Consider the following 14,968-nt stretch of genomic DNA (forward strand, 5'->3'; position numbering starts at 1 on the left):
TTGTTCAAATTCTGCCCATCTTCTGCTACTTATTTCCAGTCTCAATTTTTTTGGAAAGCATTTTCTGAACTCAATGGCCATTGATGGTCTTCTCAATGTTCACACACAGCTTCTTTCTCAGTATTCTGATTAAGAAAATAGGAAGTTCTGTGATCAGTGATAATAGTAGTGTAGTCAGAGTTTGGGAACGTGGAGAGTAGAAAAAGAATCTATCTGGAGGTACAGCACAACCCTGGGTACCACTGAGGAAAGAGCATGGAATGCCAGAGGGATGGTGAGCATCCTTCTGGGGTAGAGAAGAGCAAGATAATGGTAGACAAGGAGAGTGAGGTCAGAGACTGGAATGATAGATTGAGGGTTTTGAACTTAAATGAAGTAGTTACACAGAAAATTTCAGAAAAGAGACTCATAGTAATTCAAGGTTTCAGGAAGATTTAATCCACATTTGGTGTTTATAGTGGATTAGAACAGAGAAAAGCAAGTCCAGGAAGACTGGAAGAGAAGCTTTTGCAGCAGGCTAAGTATGGAGTAGGAGTGTTTGTAAGATGGTGGAAGTGGGGAGGATAAAAAGTTGATTCACAAAGCAGCTGGAAGAACACACACACTAAGGAGCTTGAGGAATCAGGGTTGAAATTCCAGATGGTTAAGAAATAGACTAAATCACAACCACTTAGCTTGGTCCAACCACTTAGCTTTGAATTACTACTTTTTTTTTTTTTTTTTTTTTTAGTGGGGAATTAACAACTGATGGGCTGTGTATTATTGTGTTTCTCTTTGCTTTTTATTCATGTGGGTTTACTCTAGTAATAAGAATTGTTGACTTTGTCATTTCTTAAAATGTCCCCGTCCTTGTTGTCCAGTATACTTTTTGCCAGTTGACTTAATATTAGACGACCATGGAACTACTTTATTCTGAATTCTTCTACCTTTCCCACTCCCCTCTGGCTATTCAGTGGGGGAGAGGAAATGGGGATGGGAAAGAGAAGGAGTTACGTAAACTACATGATATCATTTATTTTTCAATAGTTTAGCTAGTAGGGGATATACTCTGTGTTCCAGATGGCTCTCTAACGTGGGAGAGCATGGAGTCTACTTTGACTTGGGCCACTTCCCATGCCTTGATGCTTTGTGAACTAAACGTTATATGATGAACAGACATTGAAATTATATCCTGTCCAAATTTCATCTTTTTTTTTCTTTTCATTGTTTTTGATCAACATGTACTAACTGAGCACATTTGCCCAATACTGAGATAAATTCTAGGAAAATTTTTTAAATGAAAGAAATATAAGAACACATGGTTCATACTCTCCGGGAACTCTCATGTTGTATAATGTCACCTCTATCTCAATTTTTGCCTGGTGAGTTTCTACTTTAAAAGATAATTTGTCTATATCTAGTTTTGCAGAATTTTACCATTTTCTATATAGAATAGAAACCTATTTTTGTAAGAATTAAAACATTTGCCCCATTTTTCATTTCTACTTTTATCATTTATTTCATCTTTTCCTTTCTATTTAAAATAGGAAATTGAACTATATCTTAAATATTAGGATGACAAGCAAAATCATGGAAATTCAGAAGAAGCAGTGGAGTATGTGACAGTCCATAGTACCTAACTAAGGTGAGAATGTCAGAGAATATTTATTCCTCAAAAGTATATAATGGCTCAAAAGAATAACTGAGGGTATCTACTTTTTCATCAATTAAATACTCCATAACATTTTAGATTTTACTAGTCTATGAATTTTGCTGCTGAAAACAACTTACAAGCTGACTGATTCTGGGCAGGTAGTTTTACAGATGAGGTACCACTGACACAGGTTCTGATGAAAAACTTGCTAGGTAAAGATGGAACTTCAAACAACATCTCCCATCATGCTGTCCATGACTCTTACCTAATATGGGGATCTTTGTTTTATACTGTTTCTGAAAAATATATTTTCCTATTCAATTTCATATGCCACATAGGTTTCTATTGACCCAACAATTCTTTCAAAATTGGATATATAAGGCTTAGTCTACATGACACTAGAGGAGAATGGCACCTCAAGGTATTAATTTCATTCATTAGTGAATATTCAGAGTCTATACACAAACCAGGCACCTTGCAAGATAAAGGAAATACCCTCAGCTGTAGGAAAGAGCTGAATGGCTCTTGTACTGTTTTCCAGACTGATTGTTTAAACCCTCCAACTCCTTGGAACTACACGTCAAGGATTATGCCAAAAACTGAGGAAGTTGACAAGAACCAATAAAATGTAAACCAAGCTACTTTTACACATGATGTTGGGGAAGATTTTACTTGAACAGAGAATTTTAAATCTAGTCCAGTGGAATCAACTAGCTTAAAGAAAACAGAATAAACTATTTAGGATAAAAGAAGAATAACCCAGTGGATCCATAATAATCCATACTGTTTTCCACAGGAGACTTTTAAATACAGAGAACAAACTGAGGGTTGCTGGAGGGGTGTTGGGTGGGGGGGGGGGAATGGACTAAATGGGTGATGGGCATTAAGGAGGCACTTGTTTGGATGAGTACTGGGTTTTTATGTTAGTGATGAATCACTGGGTTCTACTTCTAAAAACGATACTCCACAGTATGTTAACTAATGAATTTAAATAAATAAAATACATGTAAAAATAATAAATACTATTTTCTTTAAAATATGTATTATGAACACATTTCTCTATGTGTTCATATTTTTATTGAAATATAATTGACCTATAACATTATATTAGTTTCAGATGTATAACATGATGGCTCAATATTTTTTATGTACTGTGAAATCACCACAGTAAGTCTGGTTAACATCTGTCACCATATAGTTTTTCTTATGATGAGAACTTTTACCATCTCCTCTCTTAGCAACTTTAAAATAAGCAATACAGCATTAACTACAATCAACATGTTGTATATTACATCCCATTTATTTTTATAATTGGAAGTTTTTACCTTTTGACCCCCTTTACCCATTTTACCCACTCCCCCCACCCACCACCTCTGGCTACCACCAATCTGCTTTCTCTATGTTTGAGTTGGGTTTTTGTTTTGATTTATAGACTCTACATTTCAGATTATATAGTATTTGTCTTTTTCTGTCTGATTTATTTCACTTAGCATAATTCCCTAACTGTCCATTCATATTGATACAAATGGCAGGATTTCTTTATGGCTGAAAAATATTTCTTTGTATATCTATACCATATTTTCTTTATCCATTTATCCATTAATGGACATTTACATTGTTACTACATCTTGGCTTTTGTAAATAATGCTGCAATGGATAGGAGGGTGCAAATTTATTTTCAAGTTAATGTTTTTATTTTCTTTGGAAAAATACCCAAAGGTGGAACTGCTGATCATATGGTGGTTCTATTTTTAATTTTTTGAAGAATTGCCAAACTTTTTTTTTTATAGTGGCTGAGCCAGTTTACATTCCTATCAATAGTGCATAGGGATTTCCTTCTCTACACAACCTTACCAATACTTGTTATTTCTTATCTTTTTGGTAATAGCTATTCTAATAGGTGTGAAGTTATACTGTGATTTTGATTTGCATTTCTCTGGTGAGTAGTGATGTTGAATATGTTTTCATGAATCTGTTGGCTATCTGTACATGTCTTCTTCAGAAAAATACCAATTCAGAACCTCTGCCCATTTTTTTTAATCAGGTTTGTTTTTTTTTTTTTGGCTATTGAGTTGTAGGAGTTCTTTATGTATTTTGGATATTAACCCCTTATCACATAAATGGTTTGCAAATATTTTCTCCCATTTGGTATGTTGATCTTTTCTGTTTGTTTTGATCTTTTGTTTTGATCTTTTGTTTTGATCTTTTGTTTTGATCTTTTGATCTTTTGTTTTGATCTTTTGTTTGTTGATCTTTTTGTTTGTTTGTTCTTGTTGGTGGCTTCCTTTGCTTTACAAAGCATTTTAGATTGATGTGATCTCACTTGTTTATCTTTGCTCTTGTTGCCTTTGCTTCCTGTGTCAAACCCAAAAAATCATCACCAACACCTATGTCAAGGAACTTACCCTGTATGTTTTTTTTTTTTTTCCTATGAGCTTTTTTTGGTTTCAGGCTTTACCTTGAAGTCTTTAATCCACTAGTGTTAATTCTGTGTCTGATATAAATAATATTAATATAAAATAACAATTATTTTGCATGTGGGTGTCTGGATTTTCCAGCACCACTTATTAAAGAGTCTATCTTTTTCTTGTCCTATATTCTTGGCTCCTTTGTCATAAATTAAGTGACCATACATGTCTGGATTTATTTCTGGGTTCTTTATACTTTTTCATTGATTGATGTATCTATTTTTATGCTAATACTATCCTGTTCTGATTACTATGAATGTGTAGTATAGTTTGAAATCAGAAAGGAAGACCCCTCCAGCTTTGTTACTCTTTCTCAAGTTTGCTTTGGCTATTTGGGGTCTTCTGTGGTTCCATGCAAATTTTAGGTTTGAATGTCGTTGTTTAATGAAATATGCCATTGGCATTTTGTTAGGGATTTTACTGAATGTGTAGACCACATTAGGTCATATGGACTTTTTTTAGTAATTATTTTTGTGGTGCCTGGGTGGCTCGGTCGGTTAATCGTCTGACTTCGGCTCAGGTCATGATCTCACAGTTCATGGGTTCGAGACCCGCATTGGGCTGTGTGCTGACAGCTCAGAGCCTGGAACCTGTTTCAGATTCTGTGTCTCCCTCTCTCTGACCCTCCCCCGTTCATGCTCTGTCTCTCTCTTTATTTATTTATTTTTTTTTTCAACGTTTATTTATTTTTTTGGGACAGAGAGAGACAGAGCATGAATGGGGGAGGGGCAGAGAGAGAGGGAGACACAGAATGGGAAACAGGCTCCAGGCTCTGAGCCATCAACCCAGAGCCCGACGCGGGGCTCGAACTCACGGACCGCGAGATCGTGACCTGGCTGAAGTCGGACGCTTAACCGACTGCGCCACCCAGGCGCCCCTCTGTCTCTCTCTTTAAATAAACGTTAAAAAATTAAAAAAAAAAATATTTTTGAGAGAGCCCAGGCAGATGAAGGGCAGAGGGAGGGGGGCAAAGGATAGGAAGCCGGCTGTGTACTGAGAGCCTCACAACAGCGAGCCTGATATGGAGCTCCAACTCACCAACTGCAACACCATGACCTGAGCTGAAGTCAGAGGCTCAACTGACTGAGCCACCCAGGTGTCCCAGATAATATGGACATTTTAACAATATCCATGCTTCCAATTAATGAGCATGAAATATCTATTTATTTGGATCCTCTTCAGTTTGTTTCATCAGTGTCTTCCAGTTGGCAGTTCATAGGTCTTTCATCTCCTTAGTGAAATCCCTTAGGTTTTTTTCTTGATGTAATTGTAAATGGGATTGTTACCTTAAGTTTTCTTCTACTTAGTTATTAGTGTATAGAAACAACTGATTTCTTACTTAGGAATTTTGTATCCTGCAACTTTACTGAATCCATTGATGAACTCTAACAGGTTTTTGAAGTCTTTAGACTTTTCTACATATAAAATGATGTCATCTGCAAATAGTGACAGTTTTACTTCTTTCCAATTTGGATGACCTTTATTTCTTTTTCTCATCTAATTGCTGTGGTTAGGACTTCTAATATTATGGTGGATAAAAGTAGAGAGAGTAGGCATCATTGTTTGTTTCTGTCCCTCTTTTCAATACTCATTTCTACAGATATTTTTTATACTTTTAATAATAATAGTAATATGGTCATGTTTAAGAAAAGGCTACTTTATGAATGGAAAATTTGGGGGTTAAGAGTGCTTTCTTTTGAATGTTGTGACAGTTTATTTTTTAGTTAAGACAGTATTAAATGCCTAGTAGCAAATGTTTAATTTTTGTATTAATCACATAAGTACCTATTAATAACAATAGTGACTACTGGCTAAAACAACATTATGTAGACTATGAAGTAACTTTGGTACACTGTACATAATTGGAGTCTCCCAACTAGATGTCGTAGATTTCATGCTCATGCTAACACACTGCCTGAATGCAGAGGTCTGTCTCTTTTGTTTTGTGCTATTGTGAAATTTGATTTCATTGTACTAATGGGACATAAAATACTTCTCTAAAGAGCCCTTGGCATTTCTCGACTACATGAAGTCATTCATTTTATGGCCCTGTAACACTATCTTAAGGTATTTAAAATCACACAATTGACAGATCTTCTGCCTCTTTTTACTTGGTGGCCAACTGACCTTCAAAGATTCATCAAGAAAGTAAAGGACATGTTGGATTCACAATATGAGATTAGGTAATTTTTGGGCTCTTATAGTTGATGAAAAACTAGCTACCTGTGATACTATATATTTTGTTAAATGGCTATAAATGTAATTTCATTTACAACTTGCAGAATTAGGGGACTTTAGAAGTTTATCCAAACTTTGACGTCTGTTAGAGAACCTTTAAGAATAACAGCTATGTGATGAGCACAATGAAAATAAGTTCATTACAAATAAAGCTGCCAATTCTTTCCCCTATATTGATGTATTCTCTTGAGGATACCAGCAGAAAGGATCTAGTTTAAAAAAAGACTCCCTCTCTCTCTGCCCCTCCCCCATTCATGCTCTGTCTCTCTCTGTCCCAAAAATAAATAAAAAACGTTGAAAAAAAAAAATTTAAAAAAAAAAAGAAAAAAAAAAAAAAAGAAAAAAACTTTTTTCTTTGAACATATAACCCCCAGAAAACCTGGGTTTTCTATTGATTTCTACTATACAATTTAAAAATAACATTTAATAAATGGTAGAATAGTAAGTAATGTGTTTAAGTAAATAGCTTTTGAATATTATAGCTATATTTTTGTAAAGATATTGCTATGCATTCAATATGAACTCATTATGCAAATGTATTCCGCTGTTCATATGCGTTCACAGCATACATTGGATAATGGTTCCAAAGGAACTATTCTAAGATATGCTCTGAATATATATGAAGAATAATAGACACATGTTATGGATTCAAGATATAGTAAAGGTCCAAAAGGCAGAATACATGGTTTTTTAAATACTCCTTCGCTGAAAATACTGAAGAAACACAAAGAGACATATTATGGTACAAGTCTGAATACACATTAAATATATACGACAAATTTAACAAGCCTTTGAGTCCATTGATACTTCACAGCAAAGTGATGAGTAGTGTTTTGTTACAGAACATTAGCTGGTCTATAAACATGGAGAATGATGAAGATTGGATGATACAGCTTACAGTTGAACAAAATGAAATGCTTAGTATTTTGCACCTGTGATCTATTGATCAAAGTATAGGTTTGGTGCGTCTGCTTCCTATAAGGGGGAATAAGCTTCTAAAGGACTAGTCCTTTCACATATTACCATGATCAGTTTTGGAGAAAATATTGCCAAAACAAAAGCAAAAAGCAAAACAAACGATAAAAAACTACTGAAGACTATGGATAAAGACAATGGACAAAAGTTGAGATATTTTGGAGGGAAGTAAAAACTTGAATGAAGGAAGGAAATGGCATGATTTGACTTTTAGTTTCTGTAAGCTGTGGACCAAAGGCAGGAAGTTGAAGTTCCGGTAGAAAACCATGATCTTTCTGGTGTAAGGAATCAAAGAACACCTCAAGATGGCCCTGTAAAACAAAATGACAAGTAACCATGATAATTAAAGAACTAGAGAAGAGGAAGCCTAGATTCTGTGTATAAATTCTAAGTATCTGAATTATACTTAAAAACCGGAAAGCGGAACTGAGATTTGAGATACTATAGTTGAGGCAGAGTTTTCAGTTTGAAAAATCAAATCAATTTCCCTATACCCAAAGGAATATAGGGAATCAAATCAAATTTCCTATATTCAAAGGAATATAAAGGAATGCAGAGTCTTTGCAATATAACACTCAATATCCAGGATACAATCTGTGATTACTTGACATACAAAAAACCATACAAATTATTTTCAAGAAAAATAATTAGGGGTGCCTGGGTGGCTCAGTTGGTTCAACTATGGATTTCGGCTCAGGTCATGATTTCACAGTTGCGTGAGACCAAGCCCTGTGTTGGGCTCTCCCCCTCTCTCTACCTCTCCCCCACTTGCACTCTCTGTCTCAAAATTTTTTTTTCAAGAATCCAGGATGTAATCATTTTCAGTGTACACAACAAATTATCACAAGTTTAGCAGCATAAAAAAATGTATATATTTATTATTTCACAGTTCCCATTGGTCAGGAGTCCAAGCACTGGGTAGTTGAATCCTGTGCTTAGAGTTATAAGGTTTCTGTTGGGTGAGCTCTCATCTAGAAGTTCTACTGGGGAAGAATCGGCTTGCAAGCTCTTTCAGGCGGTTGGGCAGAATTCATTTCTTTATATGGCTGAGGATCCCAACTTTTTGCTTATGTTCAATAGGAGATCACCCTTAGATACTAGAGGCTCCTGAGTGTTCCTAGAGGCAACTGCACTTTCTTGAGATGTGGGATTATCCATTATGGCTTTTTATTTCATCAAGAATTAATCAAATTAAAAGGAGGAAGAATATCAGTTCTGGGTTTTGAATTCTATAAGTAATCTCATGAGTGAGGTGGGAATTAGATCTTTCACTGTGGAGCCTTGAGATGCCTGCGTCCTTTTGAGAGAGCCAGAGCTAGGGCAACCAATTAAACCATGCCCAATTTTCTAGCTTACAGCAACTATTAAATAGTAAATATTATGGTTTTTAAACCACTAAGTTTTGGAGTAATTTGCAACAATGGAGAAGTAATATACATAAATATATACCTACCGTTTGCCAGGAGTTAGAGGATAAAAATAGAAAGGAGCATAGATTTTTCAAATCTGAATATTCATGAGCAGAAGGGGTAGAATTAGGAAATCTTAGAGATCATGGTCTTCAAAATCACTTACAGAACCCACTTTTTAAAAATTCTCATGCATAGTAACATCATGTAACTTGTCCAAAGACCTAACAGCATGTTTTAATTTGGAATTCACTACCAAATTATTGCCTACTTATTTCTAGTGGCTCTTCTTTATATGTGTGCATTTATTATGCATTTCTCACTAGCAAAGACTCCTAACTGACCCTAGCAATGTTGAGTGCTTATGAGGGAAAGAATGAAGATGAACATTGAGTGAAGATAATATGCAAGCAGGTATGGTTTATCTGCTTTATTAAGCAGTGATCGATGTCCTCCATCACAGGTCAGGTGAATGAATGAACAAGAAACAAAGTAATAATCACTCAGATTTTAACAAAGTGGGGTGAAGAATTGAGAAATCCTCTCATGAGTTGAATTTACATAGCCAGTCAATGAGGATCCTTCCATGAGCTGATGCTGATGAAGTGCTAAGCACAAGACCTAAGTAGAAGTTCCATAAATGTTAGATCTCATTATTTCAGAAATAACTAGTTTCTGTCTTTTCTTTTTTATTAACATCTATATAACATGCAGATAGAAATCTATAGGTGGCATAAAATTAGGCATCTAGGTAGTGTGTATATGTGTGCAGGTGTAGTCTTTTTCTTTTGTGTCCTTCAAAAGACTTTCTGCATCCTCCCCACACTCAGAATAATGTTAATAACATAATAGCATAATAATGCTACCAAAGTTTATGCTTCTATATTTTTTATGTATATACCATCGTATTTAAATTTATCTCCTATCTACATCTACATTTGTGGGGTTATTTTAGAGTATAAGCAGAGTGGGGAAGGGAAGAAGGGATGGAGGGAGAGAGAGAATCTCAAGCAGTCTCCATGCTCAGCACAGAGCTTGATGTGGGGTTTGAACCCACGACCCTGGGATCATAACCTGAGCCAAAATCAGGAGTCAGTTGCTCAACTGACTGAGCCACCCAGGAACCCCTCTACATCTACGTTTGTATCTGTTTCCATATCCATATGCATATAATATCCATATTGGTGTTTCTAACCAAACACACAAAAATACACAGTCATCATATACACAGCTTCACATGCATGAACGGTGCTCCTGGAGTTTAACAATAGAAGTTAGGTTATATAATACATTTACACATACGTGTATAATTACGTCTCTACCTAAGAGACTTTTCTCTTTTTCGGTATGTGCTGTATTTAATAGTATATTAAACATATTTGTCTGTATTTTGCTTTTGTAGCTCAATAGTCTGGGAAGTGTTTTAAGTGAGCTTTAATTCTTTCTCTGTAATGATTTTATACTAGTCTATGATATGGATCATGGCACAATATATTCAATGACTCTTTTAATAATGATATTACATTATTTTCAGTTATTTTCCCTAAGCACAGTGTTGCCATAAGTAACATTGTACATGTATCCTTACCTACTGGAAATTATATTTCTATAGGATAGATTCCTAGGGGTTGTCATGGGTAGAGTGGTGGAGGTAATTTTTCATTTTAATTAAAGTTGCAGATTACTTTTTAAAAGCATTTTTTTCTCCTATTATCACCAGCATTGTAATTTGTAGTGTTCCCTGAAACAATGGATATTGTTGTTTCCCATCACCACGTCCTATATAAATACTTTAGTTTCCTTTATCGTTGCAGTTTCACCTATATATTATATATGTAACTGCTTAGTTTCCTGCTAAGATTTATATCACTTTATTTTTTACATTTAAATCCATTTGAAATTGTTTGCCTTTTGGCTTAAAATAATTATAACTTAATTTTCTAGAAAGATAATTTATTATATCAGCATCATTTATTAAATAATCTTTTCCCCATTAAATTGAAATACAGTGTTTTTCATATTTACAAGTTATTTCTGGATCTGTTCCACTAATCTCTCTTTATTCCTGTCAATACCATATTATTTGATTACTGTGATTGTATAGAAATTTCTGCTAAGTGGTAAGGCAAGTCCCCCCTCCATGTTCTTCTTTATCGTATTGGGGGTGGGCATATAGCTAATCTCAGGTATTTATTTTTACATATTAATTTTAAGATTATTTTACCCCAAATTATAGAGAAAACAAAAAAAATGCAACTGGATTTCTAGTTAGAAAAACATTAAACATATAAATTACATTTAAGAGGAATGTCGTTTTATAGCATTAAAACTTCTCTAGGAACCTACTCTGTCTTCCCATTTGTTCAGATTTTCTTACGCTGTTAGTACTGTTTTACACTTTTCTTCATATAGGTCGTATGTCTCTCTTAAATTTATTTCTAGTGATTTCATATTTTTTATTGTTATTAGGCAAGGAATAACAACCTCATTTCCATTTCTATTTTCTCATTGTCAAAAGAAAAGTTACTGGATTTCAAAAAACATACATATTTTATATCTATCCACATTACTGTTACAGCATGTACTGTTTTTGCTATTATAATTCTAGGTATACAATTCAACTTCAGGAAAAAGAGAATTTTACAACCACTCCCCATCATGTTTATACTGACTGTTTAATTTTCATTTGTGTTAAATTTGCTGGACTCTGAGGAAAATATTAAATAATAACAGTATTTAATACTTTTTATTATTAGTGTTAGCTATTGAGAGTAATATTTGCTCTTGATTTTATTAGAGGCTATTGTATTTAAGTAATTTTCTCAATTCCTTCTACTTAGTGCCTTTATAGGTAATGACTATTGAACTTTATCAAATGCTTTTTTGGCATTATTCTTTTTAAATTATTTGACATATTTTATTAAGTTGACAGCTTTCTCAGTACAGAATCATCCTTGCAACATTAAAATAAATATTTTTTTTCATACACTACTATTCTTTTGCAACATGGTAGATTGTATTTGGTATAACTTCATCTAAAATTTTAATGTATTATAAGTAAGCTTTATCTGTACTATTATTTATATTTATTAGCTTCGGGAGTTCATGTTATTTCAGTCTTTACACAAGGTATAGAAAACTTTTACACCTTCTTCAGTTTATAATAGTGTATTTGGCATTTAGTTTGTCTATTCTTTGAAGGTTAAATGAAAGCCAGTGATGAACCTGTGTAATTCTGGTGCCTTTTTCAATAGTAGATTCTTAATCCCTTTTCCAGTTTCTTTACTGGCAACTGGTTTGATCTGTTTTTCCACTGTGTTAATTTTGGTAGTTAATATTTTTCTACAAAATCATCATTTATTCTAGATTTACAAACAGAGGAATTACATGTGTGGAATTATATGTCTGGTCTCCTTTAATTTTTGTTTTTTTCAGTAGGGGGGCAAGGTATGGGCTTTTTTTTTCTTATTTCAGCATTATTAAAGTATAATTGACTTACAAAATTATAAGATATTTAAAGTGTACATCGTGGTGATTTGATACGTATATACATTGTGAAAAGACACACCCTGTCTGGTTAATTAACACATCATCACTCCAAGTGTATATATTTGACATATATAGATTTATATATGTATTATATATGTTTAAGTTTTACTTTTAGCAAATTTCAAGTATACAGTAGAGCGTTACCTGTAGTTGTCATATTTTACATTGGGCCCTCACACCTTATTTTTATACCCAGAAATTTGTATCCTTTTACCAACCTCTCCCTATTTCTCCTACTCCCAGCACATGACAACCACCTTTCTACTGTTTTCATGAGTTCAGCTTTTTTGAAATAGTGTTCCACATAGGGGTACCTGGGTAGCTCAGTCGGTTGAGTGTCCGATTCTTGATTTTGGCTCAAGTGAGGATCTCATGGTTTGTGAGTTTCAGTCCCACACCAGGTTCTGCACCAGCAGTGTGGAGTCTAGTTGGGAATCTCTCTCTCCCTCTCTCTCTGCCCTTCCCCCACTTGTTCTCTAAATAAATTAATATACAAAAATATTCCATGTATCAGTGATGCCACATGGTATTAGTCTTTCTAGGACTTATTTCACTTAACATAATGCCCCCAAGGCCCATCCAAGTTGTCACAAATGGCAGGATTTTCTTTTTCATGACTGAATAATATTCCTTTGTATGTGTCATATACATACATGTGTATATACCTGTATCACCTTTTCTTCATCAGTGGACACAGTTTTCTTCCATGTTTTGGGTGATGGTTACATAGATGTATATAATTGTCAAAATTTCTCTAAACATATATAATTCTATGTGATTATGTATCTTAATTTTAAAAAATCAGAATATCTGATGCTGTAGGGAGGTAAAGGAATGCACTTACTTACGTATCAGCGTGATGAAAAAAATGCAGACATTAAGAGTAAACCCACATTTAACCTTTGGCTGAAGGACAACTCTCATGTTTATTTGGATTGAGAACCAAAGGAGCAGTGATGCTTTGTTCCTGGAACATCAGCCTAAGTGCTGGGCATTAAGGCAATTGCCAAGGCTTAATTAAGTTCTCTATATTTCTGAATGCTCTTTTGTTGTACTTTGTGGGTTGAGAAAGGAAAAAAAAAAACTTGCTGAATTATTCTATCAACACTGCAAATGACCCCGAAATTTCATGGCTGAAACAACAACCATTTATTAACTTGCAGTTTCTGTGGGTAATGCATCTAGGCAAGTGTTCACTGCTTCATGGTTCTCACAAGCTGAAGTCAAGGTGTCCACGAGGGCTGTGATTTCATCTAAAGGCTCTGCTGGGGAGGAAGTGCTTCAAAGCTCACTCATAAGGTTTTTGGCAAGGTTCACTTCTTTGAGGGCTGTTGACTGAGGGCCCCCAACAGTTCCTTATTCATAGAGCCTTGAGAGAGTGTGAATGCCAGCAAGAGAGAGAGAAAGTGCTAGCAAGATGGAATTCTCAGGCTTTTGTCACCTGACCATGGAAGATCTATATACCATCACTTTTGCCTTAGTCAGCTCATTGCAAGCAAGTCACCAGATAAGCCCTTCGGTCAGCCAAAGGACTGCACAGGAGGTGAGGATCATTGAAGGTCATCTTAGAATGCTGCCTGCCCAGATACTTACTAATGTGGCTAGCATAGGAAATACTAAGTATGTATTCTGGCCTTTGGTATGCATGCATTCTTTTATTTAATAATACTGAGAGATTTACATGATAGTAGAGAGACAAGTCTTTAAATATATCTTCATAATGTAGTTACAAGTGCATGATATAAACATTGACAGAGGAATGAAGTAATGTTACAAAGTTATAGATGATTAAGTTGGCATTACAATTTGTGAAGTTAAATACTAAAGGAAACATTTAAATAACTACTTTAATTCAATTTTCTTAGTCAACTGGATCATTTTCAAAAATATAAATTTGTGCCTGGTATATTGTAATAGTTTTTATATGATAGTAGCTATAACTTGATTGTGTGGGCAATTGATTACTTACTGGCTTGATATTTCATTAACAGAACTCCTCCCAGACCAATGGAAATAATAATTTACTTATAAGTTGGCTTTCTAAAATACTGATATTTTAAAATTTATCAACTACAGTACTATTGTACACTTAAAATAGCTAAGGAGCCAAAATGGTTTAAAAATACTTCTAATGTGGGAGCACCTGGGTCACTCAGTTAAGTGTCGGACTGTTGATTTCAGTTCAGGTCATGATCTCAGGGTTCCTGATATGGAGCCCCATGCTGTCCGCACAGAACCTACTTGAGATTCTTTCTTTCTCTCTCTCTCTCTCTCTCTCTCTCTCTCTCTCTCTCTCTCTCTCTGCCACTCCTTGGTGCTCACTCTCTCTCTCTCTCAAAATAAATGTTAAAAATATTTAAAAGTACTTGCAATGTGAAAAGAAACTATCTTTTTCATTCAATGTTTTGAAATGACCATTGGGCTTCTACTGAACTTGCTAAACTACATACGCATAGATAAAAATTGTACTATAGTTATGAGTATCATCCATAATCCTGGAAGCAAGATTCTAACAACTAGAGGTTATTACTTTTGGGAGGAATTTTAACAAACAAAAAGAATGATGTTAAGCTCATCAGAGACTTAAAAAAATGGTTTTCTTCCATTTCATCTCACTTAAAATGTGCAGGGTTTTTGTTGTTGTTGTTTTTGTTTTTTATGTATCCGGTGCCATGGGTTAAAGGCCACTAGGGAAA

Source organism: Lynx canadensis, chromosome A2 (assembly GCF_007474595.2).
Source record: "Lynx canadensis isolate LIC74 chromosome A2, mLynCan4.pri.v2, whole genome shotgun sequence".
In the NCBI taxonomy this organism is placed as follows: domain Eukaryota; kingdom Metazoa; phylum Chordata; class Mammalia; order Carnivora; family Felidae; genus Lynx; species Lynx canadensis.